This window comes from Mesoplodon densirostris, chromosome 12, assembly GCF_025265405.1.
Source record: "Mesoplodon densirostris isolate mMesDen1 chromosome 12, mMesDen1 primary haplotype, whole genome shotgun sequence".
NCBI classification, from domain to species: domain Eukaryota; kingdom Metazoa; phylum Chordata; class Mammalia; order Artiodactyla; family Ziphiidae; genus Mesoplodon; species Mesoplodon densirostris.
In genome coordinates this window covers 45,524,852-45,542,569 of record NC_082672.1, presented here as the reverse complement: position 1 = coordinate 45,542,569, position 17,718 = coordinate 45,524,852, and positions in this window count along the sequence as shown.

Sequence of the window (17,718 nt, the reverse complement as noted above, 5' to 3'; positions counted from 1 at the left end):
AGGGGAACGCAATCAGTTTCACAGGTTGCATCAGACTGAAACTCTCCGGAGTTCCAGAAACTGACCTGGAGACTTTCCAGACCACCCAGTTCCAGGAACTGACCTGGGGACTTTCCACCCGGCCCAGCCTTCCCGCCTTTTGAGGGGCGGGACTAGTGGTCCCATGACTGATGTAACCGGCACCAGATATTGCCACGATACCCGAAGAGACCACCAAATAAGGAATACCCTGCGCCCTCCCAGATTCACCACACCCCTTTCCCTTCTTCCCCTATAAAATCTTGCCCGACCCTCTCCCGGGTGCGACTTCTCTGGCCCCTTTCTCTCGGACCAGTGAACCTTGCCCGGGAGCGCCCCCTAATAAAGCTCACTTGAAGCTTTCCTCTGTTTCGCGATGCCATTTGTTAAGATCCAACCTTACAGTAACAACAACAACAACAAGTCTTGAAAAAAGACAAAGTAGGAAGATTCACATTTCCCATTTTCATGATTTGCTAGAAAATAATAATAAAACAGAGTGATACTGGCATAAAGATGGAAATTTAGATCAATGGAATACAATTAATAATCCAGAAATAAAACCATTTGTCTATGTCCAACTGATCTCAACAAGAGGGCCAAGAGTATTGAATGGGAAAGAAATAGGCTTTTCAACAAATGGTGCTAGGACAACTTGATACCACATGCAAAATAATGAAGTGAGATGCTTACCTTAGGTGATATATAATTAACTCAAAATTGATGGAAAATCTAAATTTAAGAGCTAAAACTATAAAATTCTTTAAAGAAATTATGGGAGTAAAGCTTTATGACCTAGGATTTGGCAATGGTTTCTTAGACATGATACCAAAAATTCAAGAACCAAAGAATAGACAAGTTAGACTTTATCAAAATTTAGAACTTTTGTGCTTCCAAGAACACTATCAAAAAAGTGAAGAGAGCACCCACAGAATCAGAGAAAATATTTGCAAATTGTATCTTTGATAAAGGTCTAGTATTAGAATATGTAAAGACTCTAACAACTCAAAAATAAAAATACAAATAATCCAGGAAAAGAAATGGACCAAGGAAAGAATAGATAACTCTCCAAGGAAGATGCAAAAAGGGCCAATAAGCACATGAAAAGGTGTTCAACATCACCAATCATTAAGAAAATGCAAATCAAAACTACATTGAGATACCACCCATACCCATTAGTATGGCTATTATCAATTGAAACAAAGAAAACAAACAAAAAAACAAGTATTGGTGAGAATGTGGAGAAATTGGAAATCTTGAGCACTCTTGGTAGGAATGTAGTGGTACAGCTGCTGTAGAAAACAGTGGATTAGGCTGGAGAGTGATGGGGTTTCTTGTTTGATGTCACAAAATGTTCTAGAACTGACTGTGGTGATGGTTGCATATAGCTGTGAATATAATAAAATCTATTAAGTTGTACATTTTAAATGAGTTTATTGTATGGTATGCAAATTGTATCTCACAAAATATTTTTTAAAAAGGAGCAAATACAATGAAAATAGGTGCCTCTTAAGAACAGATGTCTGCACTGGGGAAAAGTGATGTGGGGAATTGTTGTTTGTTTTGTTTATAAATCCTATAGTACCATTTGATCTCACAGATTAAGTATGTGTTTTATTTTACTAAAAGTGAAAATACTTTGAAAATAACATGTAATAAAAACTGTTAGCTTAATAATGATTAAGAAAAGTAAAGACAAAAAATACATGGAGGAAAAAAAGTGTCACAGTTCAATAATCTTTTATCTACTTTTGGGACCAGACATATTTTGGAAATCAGCATTATTTTTCAAAAGGTTGTATGGCACACATACTATGCATTGTGTAATAACCCCAACATGACCAGAGATAATGCTACATAATCAAACAGATTAATATTTCTGCAGCCAAATATATGAATATTTACACTAAATGCAATAGAGACAGAAGAGTAGCTTTATTACAGTTTGGATTCAACTTTTGCCACCAACTAAATTAAAGTCAGTCTTTCTGCCAAATGACTTAGAAAAAAAAAACTTTTTACTTTTTTTTTGGAAGATTCAAAGTCACAGATGAGGGTTGCAATTCTTCAAGGCAACATGATCAATTAATATTTCATTTCACCTCATTTTAACATGTGACAAATGCAGATTTTATATCAACTAGTGATTTTAGGATTTTTAAACTATTTTTATTGTTAGAATTTGTTACAAATGAAGCAGCTATCCTGGTAATTTTCACACAGACAGATCAAGGAATCTCACTTAATTTAGTGTCACATCAATTAAGATTAACTATTTTATGTGGGTTTCTTGTATTAATGCACTGGCTGAAAGGAATAGAAGCCACATTCAAACTGTATTATGTCAATATTCAAATACATTCAATGTGCTTTATGGTGCTAAGGTAGTTCTTTAATTTCCTCTTATTAAAACTCTCTATCTTCTCCCTCCCTAGTATTAAAGTGTACCCACACTATACCCTTTGAGTTTGTTTTTGACCTGATTTCTCCAGTTCTGTACTGTCCCCCTCCCTTGTCTAGTTATCTCCATTTAGTTGCCAAAGGCTTCTCACTCATTCTTCTTAAGTCATTTCTTTAAAACTCTTTCAAACTGATAAGAATCTCCTTTCTCATATTTATTTTCTATTGAGCTTATCCAAGCTTTCCTACTGAGGAACTAAAATTTATTTGCACCTATGGAAGATTTTGAACATCATCTGAGGAACTAAAGTAAGACAAAGAAACACTTCCACAATGAGACTGGCATCATGTAGAAATGCAAGGATTTCACAATTTGGAGATGATAGCCGTGTGAATAAAACTATATGAACAAGGAACCTCAAATTCTTAGCCAAGGTTCCCATGTTGCACAAAACTTAAAAACCTAACTTGTGCTCAAGTTGTCAAGAATGAGTAATATTTGTAATTTCAAGTGACACAATATGGATAAGAGACAGATGAAGTTATTGTAATATTTGAGTTTAGGCAATGATTTCAAACTATCTTCCATTGGTCTGTTAAAAAAAAAAAAGTACTGGAAAAGAACAATGAAATTGACTGATTTGAAAGTCCTCCATCCCTTTTCCTCTGGCTAGCTTGTGATAGAGATGCCTGATGACTGGTGAGATACCCAGAAGGCAGGCAGCAGAGAATGGAAAAGCTATAAGCTGTTAGCACACTGGACAGTTGAGAGTTGATAATTCTTTGAATACTGAAAATTCAAAATATATGCTTAAAATCACTATTTAATATCTCTCTGTTTGTTCCAGCTGATCAGTTTTGCTGGAGCTGATTCACAGTGACCTATTAGATTTATATAATTCTAAACCATGATATTCAGAAACTTTACAAAATATAACACATATTCCCTACTTCATTACAATTAACTTTGTTCTAGAAGTTTGTAATGAAAGTTTTCTCCTTTTTCTCTCTCTCCTTTTTTAATGGAACCTCTTGTAAGAAACGCCTCACAATTTTTCAGAGCTATTAATTTAAATATTATTTGGGAGAAATGCTATTTTTTAAATAGCTAGAGATCTGTTCATATTGTAAAAGATATGCTCATGGCTTTACTGAAACATGGCTTTACTAAGCAACCTTTAAGGTATAAAAGGCACTATGAAAACTTGCCCCAAATCATTTACCTGAAGGAGCCTAGCCATTCTCTAGAGGTGCCAAAAGATCACAGCACCCAAAGTTCTTGCCCATTACTCAAATATTCCTTAGAGGGTTGGTAGCTCATCATAGATTATAGCTTAACTCTATTTTCCACAACAGTTTATAAAATTATAGTCTATGCTATAGCATTTCTGTTTGATTTATGCCCAGCCTGAGGCATGAAACCTGCTTCCTTCCAGGAGGAAATTATGCTTTCTTGAATGGAAAGAGTAGATGACAACCATAAAATAACTCAAGATTCCCTCCCCCTCATCCAGTGACCTACATTCTTTATTTCTCACAAAAATGGGAAGAACTAGGAGATTACTAATGTTTCTGGTTTGGGTAAATGGGAAAGGTTTAGACTCTTAGCTGATTTGTTGTATACATACGCTTCTAAAGTTTACACTACAGCCAGTATTTGTCTAGAAATTGGTTAAATTTAGAGCTAGAGAAGAAATTAATAAATTCTAACTTTATTATTTATTCCATTTTATGCTCCTGTCCCTTTTATGAAACACTTAATCATTTTTTTTTCTTAATCATTTTTTGATGTGTGCAGCTTAGGGAATAACAATGCTTAAAACTGACCTTGGCAGGTCACAGGTTAATTCAATTTCCATTTACTCATGTTTGAGAAATTTTCCCAGGAAAAAAAAAATGAGAAGAGGAATGAGGAAGAACAATTTTAGAAAGTATATCAAAACATGTTATGGGAACACAAGTGAAACATTTACTTCAACCAGAGAAAAACTATACATTTTGATAGAGCATTAGAAAAGCAATGATAAAAATGGCATAAATTAGACAAGCCCTGAGGGTAAAGTTATCTTATTTTTTAATAATCAATTAAGTCTTGATGTGATGATTTAATGAAATAGTGAAATATTTTTAATACCCTTGTTTGTTGTTAAAAGTATAATTGTGGTGTTGTAAAAGTCTAATGCAGTGAATGGAAGAGAATGAGATATTTTCTTGTTTCAAGCCAGCAAGAAGCACATAGTTCTTTTCCTCCAAATTCCCATGTTACATAAGCACAGACAGTTGTTTCAAAGAAGAATATAAGATTTTCATGCCAATTACATCAATAAACTAGTAGGTACCCCTCAAGTTTCTGAGAAGCTATAGTATTTATTTTTGCATCTTCTCGTTTTGGCTATGAAGACTATAGAGGTGGCAACGGGTACAGGTAATAAGGTGACTCAGGCTTCCATTTGCATACAGTAAGTCCCCTACATACAAATGAGTTCCATCCGAGAGCACAATAGTAGGTCCAATTTGTTAGTAAGTCCAACAAGGTTAGCCTAGGTATCCAACTAACACAATCAGCTATATAGTACTGTACTGTAATGTTTATAATACTTCTCACACAAATAATACATAAAAACAAACAAAAATAAAGAAAATATTTTTAATCTTACAGTACAGTACCTTGAAAAGTACAATAGTACAGTACAACAGCTGGCATCCAGGGGCTGGCATCGAGTGAACAGGCAAAAAGAGTTACTGACTGGAGGAGGGAGAGGAGGTGGGAGATGGTAGAGCTGAAGGATTGTCAGCAATAGAAGATGGAGGGCAAGCTGCAATTTCACTCATGCCTGATGTTTATGGCACAGGTTCTGGTTCCTTGCTGGATTCAATTCTACCTACCCTCTTGAGAAAACAATCCAGTGATGTCTGGGGAGTGGCTTTTTTTCTTGTCATGGATGACACAGTAGCACCAGATTGCATTCTGAACAGCTGCTGCAACCTTCATGTACCGTTCTATGTTTGGATCCTGTGCTTCAAAAACTAACAGAGCCTCCTCAGATAAAGAAAATCCTCTTGCCATTTCCCGCATCGTGAATCTCTTCCGTTCTTCAGTTACTTCTTCTTCTTGACTCTCTTCATCCTTTCTCTGGGCCTCCAATTCTATCAGGTCTTCATTAGTAAGCCCCTCATGTTGCACAGCAACAGTGCTGTACAGAAAAGTGAACAAAAGCACAACCACTTGTAGAGGATGCACACACGTGACAATGTATGCCAGACACGTGAACTAACTTATGTGATCGGACACGCGAACGCACGTTAGCATCTTTGAAAGTTCGCAACTTGAAAGTTTGTATGTAGGGGACTTACTATAAATGGATTGAGGTCTTGATGGATGGTGCTCATGATGGCTCTTTCAATGGGAAAACGATCCTGTCTAAGAGCCCAGGGTCTGTAGCCACACCTGTCACACTGAAACTCCTGATTAGGTATGATCAGCATAATGGCAAAACAAATCTAGTCAGTTCAGTCCAAAATGCCAGTAGACTTTATGAGCGTTTTTCCTACTCGTTGCTACAAAGACTGACCAAACTTTTGAGGGAATTGGACAGATATTTTCTTATAAGTTCAGCCTCCAGTAAATGCTGAGAAAACATCCTGATTGGGAAGGAATTAGCGTAATTGGATAGAAATTGCATAGAAACTCACCACTGGGAATTGGGCAATGTGTGGTCCCAAGGAAGGAGTCTGAGCTGTAATTGTGAGAAGCAGGAAATATGTTACAGATTTGGAATTATTACAAGACACATGAAACTTGTAGTAAATAGCACGCACATATAATTTTAATGCACCTTTTTCTTGATAGATTATAATCTTTTTTTCTTCTTTAAAATAAGGGACTTCCCCGGTGGTGCAGTGGTTAAGAATCTGCCTGCCAATGCAGGGGACACAGGTTCGAGCCCTGGTCCAGGAAGATCCCACATGCCGCGGAGCAACTAAGCCCGTGTGCCCCAACTACTGAGCCTGTGCTCTAGAGCCCACAAGCCACAACTACTGAGCCCATGTGCCACAACTACTGAAGCCCATGCGCCTAGAGCCCTTGCTGTGCAACAAGAGAAGCCATTGCAATGAGAAGCCTGCACACCACAACGAAGAGTAGCCCCCATTCGCCACAACTAGAGGAAGCCCGCGCACAGCAGCAAAGACCCAACGCATACCAAAAAAAAAAAAAAAAAAAAAAGTCATGTTGCACCAAGAGAACGCTGGAAGATCTACCTGTGTTCTTTCCCCAAGAAAATGTATCCCAGCTTTGTTCTGTTCTAGCTATAGTTTTAAATCACTCCATCCATTTCATCCTAGAAATCAAGATGGTTAAGTTTGAGGTGTCACTAGTATCTTATCTTCAGCCCTGGTTTTATTTTAAGTTGGAATTTAACGTTTCTTATTTCCTTCTAAAGAAAATGATACACGTTTTGAGAAAAAGGGGAAATTGGAAAAAGTTTTTAAAAAAAATCTATGGTGCTGCATTTTAAAAAATAGAGCATCAAAAAGAGCAATATTGAAAAAATATTTACAAATAACTGGCTTATTTTCATCTTTTGGGGGATAAATGAAAATATAAACATTTTATTACATACTTTTAAAAATTAAAAGTTGGCAAAAGACATGTAAAGGATCAATATTTCTATTTGGCATGTCTTATATGTGAATACATATTAGGACATGACTTTAATAGCCTATGTTGAGATAGCATTTCAGCATAGGACAATGACCTTTTTTTTTTTTTTTAGCACACTCATACTTTTATTTTCAGATAATGACAATCAACCAGTCTTTTTTTTTTCTGTACAGAATAAATAAAATGAGTTATTTGTTTTTTTTCAAATTCTTTTCCCATTTAGTTTATTACAGAGTATTGAGCAGAGTTCCCTGTGCTATACAATAGGTCCTTGTTGGTTATCTTTTTTTTTTTTTTTACATCACATTTTTCTTTTTTTAACATCACATTTAAAAAAATTCAAACAGAAAGTCACAAAAATTATAATCATCCTCATCAGTTCACTCAGTCCCATGTAATTAATTTTTTTAATCTTGATCTTTCATTAGCACTTTTATGAATTCATCAGTTTTCCGTTAGAGTTCTGAAAATGCTTATTCATTCAGTTCAGCAGTATAGTCAGTTACCAGAAACCTGTACTAGGACAATGACATGTTGCAGGCAATTTTATTTCAATCATTCTAGCATAAATAGCACAAAAAATGAGCAAAATAATTTTTTGGCAATAACAAATATCTTAAGTAACCTGATCTAAAAATCCAATTTAAAAATCTGGAATCATACTTGCAAAATATGCAAACAGCCAGTGAATTATTGAAATATTTTTTACTTGGAGGCATGCCATATTCCAAGGAGATGAACTATATGACTGGAAGTGGAGATACTGAATAAAGATATCAAAGTGGCTAAATATTTTAATTCAGAAGGCATTTTATTAGACCTTTAGCCTTTACAAAACAAATAGCAAATCATCTTTGGGGGCCCAGATTTATCTGTGATAATGCTGCTGCAATCCTTTCCTTTTAATAATTCCAGTTAAATCATACATTTAAAAACAGTGGGACTCTTACACCTGGTTTCACAAAAATATTCCTCCTTGATGGGGCTTGTGAACTGTGTAGAAATGTTTTGCTGTTGTAAAACCAGTTGGTTTAATTGAATACATAAACTGATGTAAACAAGAGGGTATTTCGCTGATGCTGTTTTTGAAGCAAAGTTGGAATTATAGTCTTGTAAACTTATAAAATATGGGTGCAGAGTTGCTAATATATTTCAATGTGATTTCAGTAGACAGATTTTTTTGAAGATAGAACATGCCTTGTAGCTTTTTTCCCCAATAAAAGAAAAAACACTAAAGAAAGTTATCTCAGTAGTTTTTAGAAGTTTATATATTTTTAAAAGTTTATACATATAATTTTTGTTTATATGTTTCTGAATTTTTTTGCCTAGAATGTTTACTCAAGTTGAAGAGAAAGGATTTTGCCTTTTGTCTACTGTAGTTGTTGAAAAGATCAATACTCCTAGGCTAATGGGCACTACTTCAAATGGCAAAAGCTCTTGACCCAAAAGAAAAGAAACCTATTAAGTCTTTCACAATGTAGATGAATAATATTTTACACAACTGATATTTTCTAAAAGCAAATATCCTTAAAGTTGATTATTTAAAACTTTTTACATAACTTTAGATATGGCATTTTTTAGTGAAAAAGCTAACACAAAATAAATTTTACTTAAAGATGACATAATGTCTTTAAATACTTTTGTGCTGGAGAAAGGGCCTTAAAAAAGTATTTACAAACCAAGTTAATTTCTGCACTCAGGAACGGTTTCACTTTCTCAACACACCAGGACACCAGAGAGATCTGCACATCTGTACATCGAGGTGGTAGACTGGAACACACAGAGGATGTGAAACGGTGGAGGCAATGCCTGTGATCCCAGTGCCCCAGCCCAGGTGGCTAAGCCTACAGCCCCAGAAAACCCAGTAACAGCACACTACTCTGGCCTCCTGGCCACAGCGGTGCCCATAGGGAATTGGGCAACAGCACTGGTGGGGCCACAACCTTGTCTCTCCAGCTGCAGCTGCACATATGACTCTGGCGCCGGCCTGCTTTGGTGGGCTTCGGAAACCTTACGACCCCAGAAAGGCATAGGTGCCCACAACCCTGGAGGTGGCGGAGGCACCTGCCATCCCCGCGCTCCCATTGGTGATGCCAGCTATAGCAGCACCAGCAGCAGCAAGGCACCAGCAACCCCAGAGGCACATTCAAAGACAAGGAGAGAACTAGCGACACATCTGGCAGTGGCAGTGGAAGGTGGAAAGTGTAGATTCTCAAATATAGCCAGAGGCAGAGCAGGTAAGTGGAACCAAAAATTTGTGCTGTAGCGCCACCTACTGAAAAGCAAAAGAAAGGTTTCTAATTACCAACCTGTTGAATGGTTAGAATCGAAGTTAAAAAAAAAAACCTTTATCTAAATAAGGAAGGTGTTCCTTACATTAAATGCATGAAGAGAGGAACAACACATCAAGCACCATGAAAAACCATGGTAACACAGTACTACAAAAAGGAAATGACATTTCTCAGGAAACCAAACTTATAAAGCCACAGAATATTGCGATCTGATAGAGAATTCAAAATATCTGTCATGAAGAAAGTCAATAAGCAACAAGAAAACTCAGAAAGGCAGTTCAGTGAGCTCAGGAATAAAATGAAGGAACATAAGGACTATTTTACAAAAGAAATAAAAACTCCAAAAAAGAACCAGATAGAATTCTCGAGCTGAAAAATGCAATAAATGATATGAATGCATAAGAAAGCAGTAGAAATAGCAGAATATATGCAAGAGAGAATTATGAGCTTGAAGACAGATATCTAGAAATGATACAGGTAGAAGGGAATAGAAAATTAAGATGTGAAAAAAATAAAGAAATCTGCAAGAACTACATGACTCCATTAGGAAGGGTAACATAATAATAATGGGTATCCCAGAAGGAGAAGAAAGGGAGAAAGGAGCAAAGAGTTATAAAGAAATAATAGCTGAGGGCTTCCTAAACCTGGGGAATAAACTGGATATACAAGTTCATGAAGCTAAGAGAACACCTAATAACCTTAAAAAGTGCAAAAAGTGCAAAAAGACCTTCTCCAAGACACATTAGCTTAAAACAGTCAAAAGTTCATGAAAAATAAAGAATTTTAAAGGCAGCCAGGGGAAAAAAAGACAGTAATCCCCATCAGGCATCAGAAGATTTCTCAGCAGACACTCTACAGGCCAGGACACAGTAATGCAACATACTCAAAATACTGAAAGATAAATACTGTCAGCCAATAATAGTTTATCAGAAAAGTTATCTTTCAGATATGAAGGAGAAAAAAAAAAGGCTTTTCCAGACAAACAGAAGCAGAGGGAGTTCATTATCACTAAAACTGCCTTAAAAAGAAATGTTGAAAGGAGCTCTTCTACCTGAAACAAAACCGCAAAAGTACACAAAGCTTTGATTAAGGTAGTAAATACACCGGCAGAATCAGAAAATTGCAACTCTACATCAGAATAGGTTGTTAAGCATTTAATTATGGCATAAAGCTTAAAGGGGAAAAGGTAGTAAAAATAACTATAGCTACTTCAATTTGGTAATGAACTCACAACATTAAAAGGAATAATTTGAAACAACAAAAACATAGAAGGGGAAGAGGAAAAGGACAGAGTCCATATAGATAAATGAAGATAAGATGATGCTATCAGCAGAAAAGATACTATTTTATCTATGAGATATTATATACAAACCTCATGGTAACCACAAAACATACATTTAGAGCAGAGACACAAAACATCAAAAAAGAGGACACTGATAAAAACATCATAAAAACAGCAGACAACCACAAGGAAAAAGAAACAATGAAAATAAAGATCAACCAGAAAACAAAAGATTAAATGTCAGTACTAAGTCCTCATTTATTATTAATCACCGAAAATGTAAATGGATTGACTTTACCTATCAAAAATCACAGAGTTGCTAGATGCATTAAAAAAATAAGACCAGGGGCTTCCCTGGTGGCTCAGTGGTTGACAGTCCACCTGCCGATGCGGGGGACACGGGTTCGTGCCCAGTCCGGGAGGATCCCACATGCCGCGGAGCGGCTGGGCCCGTGAGCCATGGCTGCTGAGCCTGCGCGTCCGGAGCCTGTGCTCTGCAACGGGAGAGGCCACAACAGTGAGAGGCCCGCGTACCACAAAAAAAAAAAAAAAGACCAAACTATGTGCTGCATCCAGGAGATTCAACTCAGCTCTAAAGACAAACATCAGCTAAAGCGAAGGGATGGAAAGATGATACTCCAAGCAAAAGGTAGCTGCCCTCCCAGAAAAAAATAGGTGTTTCTGGTTTCCTTTACTGTGCAGAAACATTTTAGTTTGATTTTATTTCACTTGTTTATTTTTGCTTTGGTTACCTTTGATTTTGGTGTCAAGTCCAAAAAATCATTACTAAGACTGATATCAAAAAGGGTATGTTTACTTCTAGGACTATTATGGTTTCAGATCTCGTCTTTAATTCATTTTGAATTATTTTTGTAAAATTATATTTTGTAAATTAAAAAATTACCTTTTAAAGTTGTATTTTGTAAATAGGAAACAAAGTCACTTTTACTGCTCCCCAAACCAATTTTTGGAGTAATGTAATAATTACTGTGATTTTTTTCAAAACTAGACATTGATATTAGAACTCTTAAGTTTAACATTGACACTGTATTTCCCCAAATTAGGTTTAAATTTGGTAATATCTCTAATGAGAGAGGTGTAACATATAAATGAAGAATGAATGACAAAAACTAATAAAGACCATTTTAATCAATTTTTTTCAAGAACTTTAATCAGTATAATTTAAAAGAACTAAATAAAGAGACAGAAATTTGTTGTTCAATGAGCATAGGTCAATAAATTTTTAGAATAAGAACAAATCTATAGTCAGTGAAAAATTCATAACTTAAAAACTTTAAAAAATTGCTATAATAACAGAAAAAATTAATAAAAGATTTAACTCAGGAAGCTGTAATATAAATAAATAAAATTAGGAAAATAATATTAAATAGAACAAATTAAAGCAGAAATTAATTACATGTCATAAAAAATAGAACTAGTCCACAAACAGTAAATGATGGAGAGGGTGTGGAGGAAAGGGAACCATCCAACACTGTTAGTGGGGATGTAAATTGGTACAACCATTATAGAAAACAGTATAGAGGTTCCTTCAAAAACTAAAAATAGAACTACAACATGATCCAGCAATCCCATTCCAGGGCATATAGCCAAAGAAAACCATAATCTGAAAAGATAAATGCAGCCCAGTGTTCACTGCAGCACTATTTACAGTAGCCAAGACATGGAAGCAACCTAAATGTCCATTGACGAGGAATGGATAAAGATGCAGTACATATATACAATGGACTATTACTCAGAAGTAAAAAAGAAAGAAGTAATGCCATTTGCAGCAAGATGGATGGACTTAGAGATTATCATGCTCAGTGAAGTAAGTTAGACAGAGAAAGACAAATATCATATGATATCTCTCATATGTGAAATCAAATTTTAAAAAATGATACAAATGAACTTATTTACAAAAAAGAAACAGACTTACAGATATAGAAAATAAACTTATGGTTACCAAAGGGGAAACGTGGGTGGGGGGATAAATCAGGACCTTGGGATGAACATACACATACTACTATATATAAGATAGATAACCAACAAGGACCTACTGTATAGCACAGGGAACTCTACTCAGTATTCTATAATAACCCATATGAGAAAAGAATCTGAAAAAAGAATGAATATATGTATAACTGAATCACTTTCCTGTACACCTGAAACTAACACAACATTGTAAGTCAACTATAATCCAATAAAATTTTTTTAAAAATAGAACTGATTCTTTGAAGTCTTATTAACTTACCATGCAGGTTATGCACACACGCGCGCGCACACACACACACACAAAACACCAATATTAATTTTGGAAACTAGGAAAAAAAGTCCCAAATAAAATATTAGCAATTAAAATTCAGAAATATTTTCAAAGACCAATGGCCATGACTGAACAGCGTTCATTCTAGGAATACAAAGATACCTCACTGTAAGAAATCCAAAGCCATATTTAGCTACATTAATCATGGAAAGGGGGAAACATTAACGTTGATTATCTTAGTAGTTGCTAAAAAGTAATTTGATCAAACTTAACAGTGTTTTAAGACTTTTAAAGAATTAGAAAACTAGTAATAGACCTGAAATTATCTATTTGGTGGAAATAAATTGGCCTTAATTGCTATGAATCTATTCATCATCTTTGTGTATCTCTTTTAGAGATATGTAATTAATGCATTATGCTTGTTCTAAAAGAACCTACCGTTTCAAGTACTGTAATGTTCTTGTAAACTTTAGAAACATGCATCACCAAGGACTGCAAAATCTTGAAAAATAATTAAAATATATAATTATTAAACTAAACAACGTGACTATTTATTCAGGCTATTCTTTGATAATAACTAAAATATCCCCAACTGAAAGAAAAGAAAATCTCATGTCCTAGTAATTTATACTTAATTAACTATTTATGTAAAGTTCAGTCTGAGACAAGGGATAGTTAAGTAGCACGATCAAAGCAAGTTATTAGTAAAAGTAGCTGATGCTGCTGTTTTTACCAATTTCTTCATATGCCCAGAAGATTCATGCTTTTAAAGCTCTTGGAAAGGACAGTTTTTCTCATGGGAAAATTCAGTGTTCCTCTCTCTTGTGAGTTGAACACATTTATCAATTCGAACATTTCCTCTTATTTTTTCCTTTGATAGTATTGATTGATACCTATGAAGCATGGATATGAAGGTATTAGTAGGGCATTTAAGTTGTTTAGGGGCCCAGAGAAGATGAAATTTCACATCTGAAATGCAAAGACAATTGAAGGAAGATTTTCATAGAGGAAAACAAAAATTTTTACTTTGACAGGTATTCTTTCTGGGATTTTGTTTTGTTTTGTTTTTAAGTTAAAAATAGTCAACATCAGTTTAATAGGCCTGGCTTGTAGTATAGAAATAATATAATCCAAAGAACAATTTTGGGGAGGCAGAAGTTAGGAGGCTCTTGTAATATTTGTTCTTTAAGACTCCAAATTACATACTTATCTCAATTTCAGAAATGATCAATTAGAGGGCTTCTCTGGTGGGGCAGTGGTTAAGAATCTGCCTGCCAATGCAGGGGACATGGGTTCAAGCCTTGGTCCGGGAAGATCCCACATGCCGCAGAGCAACTACGCCTGTGCGCCACAACTACTGAAGCCCGCGCGCCTAGAGCCCGAGCTCCGCAACAAGAGAAGCCTCCGCAATGAGAAGCCCACGCACTGCAATGAAGAGAGTTCCCGCTGGCCGCAACTAGAGAAAAGCCCGCAATGAAAACCCAACACAGCCAAAAATAAATAAATAAATAGATAGATAGATAGATAAAAGAAATGATCAATTTGAATCTTCATCGTGATGGGAATCTTCAAATAAAAAGATAAGTTTAATTTTAGTTTGGTTATAGTTTATCCACTAGAGGCATTTTAGTTATAGTTGAAACAATTTTTTGGATGGACTCATCTCACAATCCATTGTTTTAACAAAACCTTTTAGAAGATATCCTACAAGTACTATTTGTGTTTACATTGCTTGTGTAGAGGAGAAAAAATCATCTCACATCCTGAGAATATTTTACCCTGGAACCAAGCATAACAGATTGGGTTGTGACATTTTTTCTTCTTTGCTAGTGAATTCGGTGAATAATATATAAACCCCAGCACATGTGTGTGTGTGTGTGTGTGTGTGTGTGTGTGTGAAGAACCTAATATTAACAAAGAAATAGGGAATGATAATTAGAACATAAACTCTGGAACCAGAATCTGTGTGTTCTGAAGCCCATTCTACCACTTTGTACATGTGACACAATTTTTAATTGGAATGACAGAAATGGGACTGTTGTAAGAATTAAAAGTTTAGCATATTTAAAATAGAATAGTCAGTTGCAGACAGTAAGCACAATTTTAATTAGATGTAGAATACAGAATATTGAGCTAACGTTTCCCTTGCCTTTATTTTGTCAGTTAAATAAGTAACACTTCAAACAAGAATAATCCTAAATAACCTACCAACTTTTGGATTCTATGAAATGACCACCTCTATCCCTTTCTCTTTGTGTTTAGATAAGTTTTTTTTTTTGATATACATTAATCACAGATAAGCCTCTCCTCTGCTACCAAATCTTTCTTGAATTTTCTGGAGAATGTCACCACTATGCATGCTTTACTCAGACATACCTTTTATGCAGTCACTACCATAGCCTTTGAGTCTAACCTCTGCTGCATGAAGATTTGCCTTCAAATATTTTGGAAAATAAAGTTTGAAAAATTATATACAAATGCAAATACATGTACATATCTGAGAAAAGTAAACTTTATCACAGGTAGAAGAAATCTTTTTAAAAAATTCCACACACACACACATGCTGCTTAATTAGGATGACCTGACGGCATTTGTGATAAACATTTTAGTGCTTAGAGCTTTGGTCGAGGAGATCTCAGAGAAGCTGCCTGCGTTACCACTCTCGCACCCAGACAGTACCCACATAGGAGTCGTATCCTGCTTTCACCTATCATGGGTTTCTGAAGGCTTTTTTGAAAGTCAAATGTACAAGAGTGTTTAGGTTGCTTTTAATCATTATATATGAACATATTTAAGACATCTAATGATCTAAGTGGTCATTTGTCCAGCAATTACATGCACAATGTATACATATTTGTTAAAATAGTGCTTCTCAACCTACCTGTGGATAAAGACCCTCTTTTTAAATTCCCAATCAATCACAGATTGGTATCTTTGTAAAAGTAAATAAAAAATCAGTGACTAAGAAAATGAATTAAAAAGAAAAACAGAAGCCAGTCCCAAAAGATCACATCTTGTATGATTCCATTCATATGAAATTTCCAGAAGAAATACAGAGACACAGAAAGTGGCTTCGTGGTTTGCCTATGATAGGAGGGAGCATTGTCAGGGGCTGCTAATGATTGCTGGGTTTCCTTCTGAAGTGGTAAAAATGTTCCAAAATTAGATTAGGGTGATAGTTGAACTCTGTAACTATACTAAAAACTGGGAATTATAGACTTAAAATGGTTAATTTTATGATATGATAATTACATCTAAATAAAGCTTTTTTTTTAAAAAAGGACAGGCATTCAAAGTGCAAGGCAGGGCTTCCCTGGTGGCGCAGTTGTTGAGAGTCTGCCTGCCGATGCAGGGGACACGGGTTCGTGCCCCGGTTTGGGAAGATCCCACATGCCGCGGAGCAGCTGGGCCCGTGAGCCATGGCCGCTGAGCCTGCGTGTCCAGAGCCTGTGCTCCGCAATGGGAGAGGCCATAGCAGTGAGAGGCCTGCGTAATGCCAAAAAAAAAAAAAAAAAAAAACGCAAGGCAGCATTTTTATTATTAAATTCAAAAGACAAAAGATTATATTTCAATAAATATAATTAGAACAAACACAACATATGAAAAAAGAAAGAATGATGGTAACTGCAGGGCCCTGAGTTGGGCATCCTTCAGGTTACTGAGCAAGAAATTAAGCATAGATTGTAATACTGACTTTCATTTTTGTATTCACTCAAGAAATTACTGTTATCTATGTGAAAGAGTCTATATTCTGAGGACACAACAGTGAATAAAATTTAAACATTCTCCAAAGTGGAGAAAGATATCAAACCAAACTTTCACAATACTGTATACACTTATATAGCATGATAATAATTATGAAAGAAAATCACAGGTTTCTAGGAAAGCATCAGGTAAAAGGAAATAATTTAGGTTGGAGCAGGGCTGCACTGGTGGGGGAGAAAGGCAATTGGAAACATTTATCAATCAGTAAAAATTAAAGAGATGAGGAGAGAGGTTCCAGCAGAAGCACTGGGCTTGGGTATATGCTTTGAGACAGGAAAAGGCATGCCTTATTCAAAGAACTGGGCAAGTCCCACTGGCCATCTGTAGTGAGGGAAGGGAGAGGGATACTGGGTGAGCCCAGAGTGCTTGGAAAGAAACAAGTTGTTGACCTCATATACTGCAATAAAGGTTTTGAATTTTATCCTGAGTGCACATGCAATATTTGAAAAGTCCATTTTGATTCATTTTGCAGTTTGAAGAATTGCTGGCTGATATCTTGAGAATGGACTAGGGAAGAAGGTAAGATGTGTTTTAAATGTTCTTACAAACTTTGTCTCCCCCCCAAAAAAAATATTTCAAGAGTATCTTCTCCTTAAAATGAATCTATAGCCAAGCTATGTCCTTACAAATATCTCCATAGATCCCCTGGCTGATTATTAATGCATCCTGTCATGTCATCTGTTAAACACAGTATCCTATACTACTTTTGTATATTATATATATTATGTGTATGTTTATGTTTATGTATCATAGTATGTTGAACACATTCCGTTTTCCTTCTTTCTTCACACTTGCATTAAGCTTAAATCTACGGAATACTTTACTGAGGCTATCCATTGATTTTGGCATGAGGAATGATTTGAGCCTTTGTCTTGATTGTACTTCCACTAATAAAAGCAGTTTTTCAAGTTTCCATTATTTCTAATAAAATGATAAGTGCAAAATATACTCTAGCTTTAAGTAATTGTGAGACCTAAACTGCATTTCAGAGATGACAACCTGCCAAAGATGTCAAGGCCACCCTGAGAACTCTTG